At 44.2% G+C, this 6886-nt stretch overlaps 1 protein-coding gene across 1 annotated transcript in view; it reads left to right on the forward strand.

Moving 5' to 3' along the window:
* Window positions 1-3590: 3590 nt before the first annotated feature.
* Window positions 3591-6886, forward strand: part of LOC108799806 (gonadotropin-releasing hormone II receptor-like) — a 27673-nt gene continuing 24377 nt past the window's right edge. Inside the window, exon 1 of the mRNA XM_018571730.1 lies at window positions 3591-3608. The gene's annotated coding sequence lies outside the window, so the exon portion shown is untranslated. The remainder of the gene's footprint in view (window positions 3609-6886) is intronic.

Consider the following 6886-nt stretch of genomic DNA (forward strand, 5'->3'; position numbering starts at 1 on the left):
CAATTAGCTACAGTCACTGGTCATGTATTCCAACATCCGTGGGTGCCAGCTGTCTGAATACAATAGCTGGCAGTGGAGATTTCTCCATTGACACTGTTTAGCACTCCAATGCCGGTGCATCCACTGCAAGCCATAGCCCAGCGCAGGTCAGCGATCGGTCCATGTCCAGACAGTATTCCTATTCAGTCTTGGTTGCTAGGACTGCTGGTGTCCTAGAACCAATGATAGTAAATAAAAGTAATTCACCGGCACACACTTGAAGGGTTTTTAAAGTATTGATATGTTTATTCAATACCCAATGTCACATACTGTCATACGGTGCTAACGTTTCGGGACCGCACAGGGATCCTTCATCAGAACGACAGTGACACAGTTGCATGCATTACTTTTTTCAACAGCAATGCACGGTATTGCGGTACTACTCTTTGCGGTCAATTGCGTTGCATCTGGAAGGTGTGTTTGAGGTGCCACTCACATGAATGGCAACGCAATGCACCTGCCGCACTTTAACATACGGTAGGTGTGCTGCGCGGTACAGTCCATTAATCATGTAAGAAACTGGGACTGTTGTGGAGGGCTGAACTGATAGGCCATATTGGTTCGGCCCACCACAACAGTCCGAGTTTCTTATGTGGCCCCCTGACAAAATGAATTGCCCACCCTGTGGTAATATATACAGCAACGCAATAACAGGCAGAGGCTAAAGAGTAAGAGGCTGTGGATAGAATCCAAATTCTGCTGGGAGACACCTACTGGTGGCTACCTGAATTACAGGCTGAAATCCGTAGAGGCACAGTGCCACCAGCAGGTAAAACAAGGGAACGGCAGGTTCCTGGCACCTTACATCCCATCACTCCTTTCCTTTCTTTGCTTTCCTTCTTTTTCATTTTCCACCTTCATTTATTCCTTCTCTTCCTTTCGTATTCCCTTCCTTCTTTACACACCCCTCTTCATTCTCCTCCTCCCTCCCTCTCTCTTTCCCCATCATAAAAAGATATTGGTCATGTAGCACTACTTGATGATACATGATGTTTTCAAATGTTTGTCAGTATTTGGGTCATTGTTACAATGTAACATAGCTCTGGGCATGAACATATTGAATAATATTATTATACAGGATTTATATAGCTCCAACAGTTTGTGCAGCGCTGTACAATATAAGGAAGACATTGCAATTACAATACAAGACGAGATGGTAAGGAGGGCCCTGCCGGCAAGAGCTTACAATCTAAAAGGGAGGGCCAAGTGGTACAAGAGGTGGCTTTCAGACACAGCACTATGAACATCTCCAACTTTCTGCAGAGGGTTCAAAGATGTACATGATAGCATTTGAAGCAACTGATTTTCTACCGCCGATTACTTGATTTACTCATGGGAGCATTCTCATGTAATCACATTATAATCATACATGCTGTAATTTCCTTTGGACAATCACCTCCGGATGCAATCTGCGGAGCAATTTGCAAGACTCATTCAATGAGCCGTATCCTCAAGTGTGAATGGGGCAATTCTTTTAGAAATAAGAAAGGATAATGCATAGCCAGAGGTGGATAGATATCATTATGACAAATGATGGAACTTGATAGAATACAAGTGTCTGTTTCTGTCATCAAATACTAATTACACTTATGCCCAGCCATGTGGGTGAAACGCGTCAAGGGGGAGGTCCCAGGCAGGAGCTTAGTTCATATTTTCTAGATGTATACCGTTATGAGTGTCTGAATGTTCTTTGGAGTGCAGCTAGTCTTTTCATTTGGATTTGTACAGCCTGTGGAGCAAAGGACGAGCCCCATGTTGGCATCCAGCACCAGATCTTCTCCTTGAGTTTGACCCAATTCAGGGCTAGGGAGCAGCGTATCCTATACTTTCACCAGTTATTTAAATTTCTGCTGCAAAGGAAGAAGGAGTGGCAAGAGAGCACTGGTAAGGGGATTATAGAGAACCTGCTAAAGGATTTGTTATTTTGTCTAGCCAGAACTAAGATATACACAGCTCTGCCAGACAACAGAGCCAGGCTGCTGACCCCACTAGTTGCAGTGAAGCACTAAAGCTTGGCTATTCCCCACCCTCAGTCTGTGACCGGGTAAAGAAGGAGTATGTTTCTTGTCAGTAGGGATAAACTCAGCTTCAGTCCAAACTTGAGTTCTTCCATACCCAGAAGTAAGCTGTTTTTGCTGTGTCACCATCCTGTCTTTGCCAGTGATGTCTTTCCACACAAGAGCAGGGTGCACCCAGGGGTCATGACCTGGGATCAACATGCAGCTAAGCTCAAAGCTCCATGAGTGGGTCCCTGGCGGAACACTGGCTGGCTCTTAGACCCCATGCCTTGGGGGATCCTGTGCCACCTGCTTGCTTGTGGGCTCTCATCCCTGGTACCGTGACATAAGGTCAATGATATCACCTTCATCCTGCCCTTTTATTTATATGCAGCTGCGAGGTGGGGAATTCCCCGGCCACACCTGATTCGGCCGACAGCCGACGGCTTCCTTTTAGGGTTCAGATGAACTCAAATTCCTACTGAACCTGCGCTCATTCCTACATGTCAGCACATTGACAGTGATGCAGCATAAATTGATTGAGTCAAAGTACTGACCCTCTCTGATTCTATCTGGGTTCTACTGTGCAAAGGATTGCAAGGTGCCCAGATAGACCCAGGTACATTCACAAGTTGCATTTAAAAAAAAAACGGTTTGTTAATGAATACTTAAATGCATTAAATGGTGTTTTTTTATACTTGTCTAAAGTTTAGCTTTACTAAAGCCTTCGAAGCCAGGAATCTCTTTTCTGTATATGAAAAGGGTGCAAGCAAGGGGCTGATGAAGATGGATGATGTGGCTTGATTTACAGTAGCTCATTTACACATAGCTAGAAGATATACTGCGGGTTTGTGACATCACAGTCATCAGCTCTCCTAGAATAAAGACAGATTTCACTTCATTCCCACCAAGGCTTTGGAGGTGACTGCTTCTCCCTGCTGCACTGGCCACAGCTACACAGTAGCCTAGAATTCAGTTCATCTGCATTTATTATTTCAGCATTATTACTACAACTACTGTTATTATTAGACAGGTATTAGAGCAAATGAAAATGAGAAGTTGTTCCAATAACTCTGTAGCAAGCTGCAAGCTGAAGGCTTTGTTGGACAGTCTGTTCTAGGAATAATGTGCATTTACACCTCTGTGCTGTCTCAACAAGGAGGCACGCAGCTAACAGCACACAACCTAATGATGCTGAGGTGCAAGGACATAGAGCTGCCTCTCTGACATTCCCTACGGAGCAATCCTAGTAGTTTGCTGCTGTTTTTTTTTTTTCTTATTGAAAACTTTTGGATTACAATTTAAAATATCTAGCAGAATTTCTGACAACTTCCAATAAAGAAGACTGGATCTTATTTTATTTTTTTGTTACCTGCCTTCAAGAAATCACAGCTAGCCCTGGTGGATACAAGCCTCGTCTTGCCTTTTTGATGAGGATTTTATTAAATATTAAAGTGGATGCGGAATGCTGTATCCTGTAAGTTAGTGTGAAGGTGATCTGTACACACTTGGAAACTGATTTATTGCTTGTGACAGTTGTGCATTGCTCTGGCTGTGTCTTACCACTAAAAGGTATGTGCCATTTTTATTGCTGTTGTATTGAATTGCATGTGGATTGATTGTGAAAGCCCTGATAAACTTTTATGGGTATATTTAATAATAGAGGAAGTACAGAGAAAATGATGAGAAATTAGGCGTCATTAGTTCTCTTACGCTAAGCTGCTCTATGTCTCATTCTGATTGGTTGCTATGAGTTACTGCATAACATTACTGCTTGCTGTAGATATTACATAGTATTAGTATTTCTGTATTTTGTTTGATTTATTACAGCTACAAGAATTGGCTTTATTGGAAGAAAAGTGTATATTTAAATGGAATCATCCAATCGATTCATTGTTTTCTCTCAAAATTGTTACCTTTTGGTGCAGTGGTTCACTGTCACCATCATTCCCCTTTATTTCTCTTGATGACTAATGTGATCTATGAAACTTGAATTTGAAGGTGTCTCTTTGACAGTGCCACAAGCAGATCACCCAAGTGAGTGAGTTCACGCAAGTCCACTCCAAACTATAACTGCCACCCCCAATCCAACCCAACCCCAACCAGATGTGGAGAGGTGCATTATCTGCCCTGCAGCTATACATCACAAAGGGGCGGGAAATGCCCCCGCCGCAACTGCCGACACTGATTTGGTCGAGAGGAGGGGGTAGTGGTCAGAGTTTTGAGCGGACTTGAGCAAATTCAGATGAACTGGGTTTGCCCAGCCTCATCTCTAGACACCAATCTGGATCTGATATAAGAGTTTTGTGTTACTTTTGGACCCCTTGTGGCAGGCTCCCTACAATTTAATATTAAAAAACTGCATGTGTGGAGGGCCGCTGCAAAGTATAAAAATCTTACCTTGCAGCGTGCCGGCTCCTACACATAACACTGAACATCCGGACACTAAGGGGAGTGAGAGATGGGACTCACGCAGTGAAGCGCTCCGGTTGAATCATCTGCCACTCCTGACTACTTGCCCATTCAAAAAATATCTTGTATTTTTTCAAAGAATACATGGCATTCTTTGGTTGGGGGAGGAGCGATGATGTCACATCACAGCCCCCTCCTCTCCTCCTCCAATCACAGAACACCTTGTAAACTTTGAAAAAAATACAAGACGTTTTGTGAATAGGTAAGTAGTATGGAGGGGCAGGTGATGCGACGGGAGAACCTCAATGCTTGGGTCACATCCATCACTCCTTGCAGTGGCTGCAAGCTGAATGTTATGCATTAAAAACCATGCATTTCCATTATTTTACATCACAATCTAAGTGTCTTCATAGGTAGCTGGCATTATATTTGCATGATTATGCAGAGTTTAGTGGTATTGTGAAATGACTTGAAGTGTTCCATGTGATTGTTATGAATACTGTATTTCATGCAGTCAGTGCAAGCCCCACCAAGTGGCTTTACCAGCTGGCATCATTGATCCTGTATTCTGATTCCTACTAATCATCATCATGATCATGAACCTGATCATTGTAAAGAAATCTTTTAAAATGTTTATAAAAGTATTCGTTATGGGAACTTGGTTTGGCTGTACTCTACTTCTAGATGTCTAAATTGGTCCATTCAGCTAGTTAAATTGCAGGTGCTCTAGAATTTATCCTATACCAACTCATTCATTTATAAGGTTATTCAAAAAAGGGTGAAGGGTTTGGAGAAGGGAGGAGAAGTGAACAATTTAGGACAACATAGCTGATTTGGAAAAAGTCTCCAATTCAGTAGACATGTGCGATTCGTTTTGGAAATTTGGAGATTCGGACGTATCCGAATTACAGCTAAAGCGAATGCAAACGAATCCGAATTCCCGATATGCCGAAATTTAGTTTTTAGACAAAATTTCATTGCAGCAAAATGACATTTTTTTTTTAGTTTGCAGAAGATGAAAAAAAAAAAGCGTTGTCGTGCGGCGGGACTTTTTTTTATTGCGGCGGGTCGGCGGGGTTCGTGCATCGTGATTGACACTGGATTACATCGATGGACCCATCTGGGTGCCCCCTTATTTAAAGGGGTACCCTGATGCAAATAAGCCCCCTTGCCCGCAGACCCCCACAACCACCGGGTCACGGTTGTGGGGAAGAGGCCCTTGCCGAGGGCACGTGGCCTGGTAAGGCCCAGGGAGCGGGGGGGGGCGCTTGATCGTCAAGTGCTCGGGTCAAGGGTCTGGTAGGACTGTTAGGGGGATGCCACGTTTTTTCCCCCCATTTTGGGGGGCTAGGGTTCCCTCTTAAAATTTCTACCAGACCTAAAGGGTCTGGTAGGATTTTGGGGGGAACCCCACGCACTTTTTTTGTGTTTTAACTTGGGGTGGGGCCCATCCTAACATTCCTAGCAGACCTAAAGGGTCTGGTATGAATTTGGGGGAACCCCTAATGTCATTTTGCTGCAAAGAAATTGCGTCCAAAAACAAAATTTCTACCGGACTACCGCTAACGAATTTCGTCCGAATTCCGAAACAACTTTAATTTCGGACCCGAATCCGAAAAACGAAATAATGCAAAATCCGTATCGAAACAAACACATTTTTCCTGGTGCACATGTCTACAATTCAGCTCCCTTTCCAGCTCAGCTATGTTGTCCTAGATTGCTCACTTCTCCTGCCTTCTCCAAACTTCTCCAAACTCTTCACCCTTTTGTGAATAACCCTGTAAATGTGAATAATATGGGATCTGTCTTTGCTGTATCAATTTGTTTGAATTCCCATCTTTCATACTGTTTTCCAGGTCAGTGAACTCAGGATCAGGAGCACAGCCTTGACCAGGTGGCTTTTAAAACAGTTAGGGAATGGCAGCCCCTGTACAGGTTTAGATTAAAGTAGAATATGAAGATTTGATTTCTCTGACCAGGGCCGTCTTTAAGGCGGGGCAAAAGGGGCACTTGCTGTGGGACATTGTTGTGGGGCCCGGTACCCAATAAACTAGCGCTAGTGAAATATTTCTGGGCCAGCCGTCTAGTCTGCACTACCGCTTTCTGATGCTGGAGGGCAGCAGCCTCCTGTCCGTCCCTATGTGCAGCAAAGATCTCTGCAGCCCGGGATGTCACCTCCCACTGAGCAGAGGAGGAAGATCGATTTTGCACACACTGCTTCATGGTCCTGCCCTCCCCCCTCCATGACTGCAGTCTCATCCTCCCCCTGTCCACGGTGAGTGCACATGGCTGCTGGGATGGGCTTCAATCTGGGTGGGGGGAGAAGGGGGATGGGGGGTGGTCAGGTTAGGTGTGTCACTGCTGGGCTATGATGTAATGCTGTATAAAAATAATAATGACACCTGAGCATGTTCCCCTGGTGTCATTATTATTATTAT

Source organism: Nanorana parkeri, unplaced genomic scaffold (assembly GCF_000935625.1).
Source record: "Nanorana parkeri isolate BGI_ZX_2015 unplaced genomic scaffold, ASM93562v1 scaffold42, whole genome shotgun sequence".
Classification (NCBI taxonomy): domain Eukaryota; kingdom Metazoa; phylum Chordata; class Amphibia; order Anura; family Dicroglossidae; genus Nanorana; species Nanorana parkeri.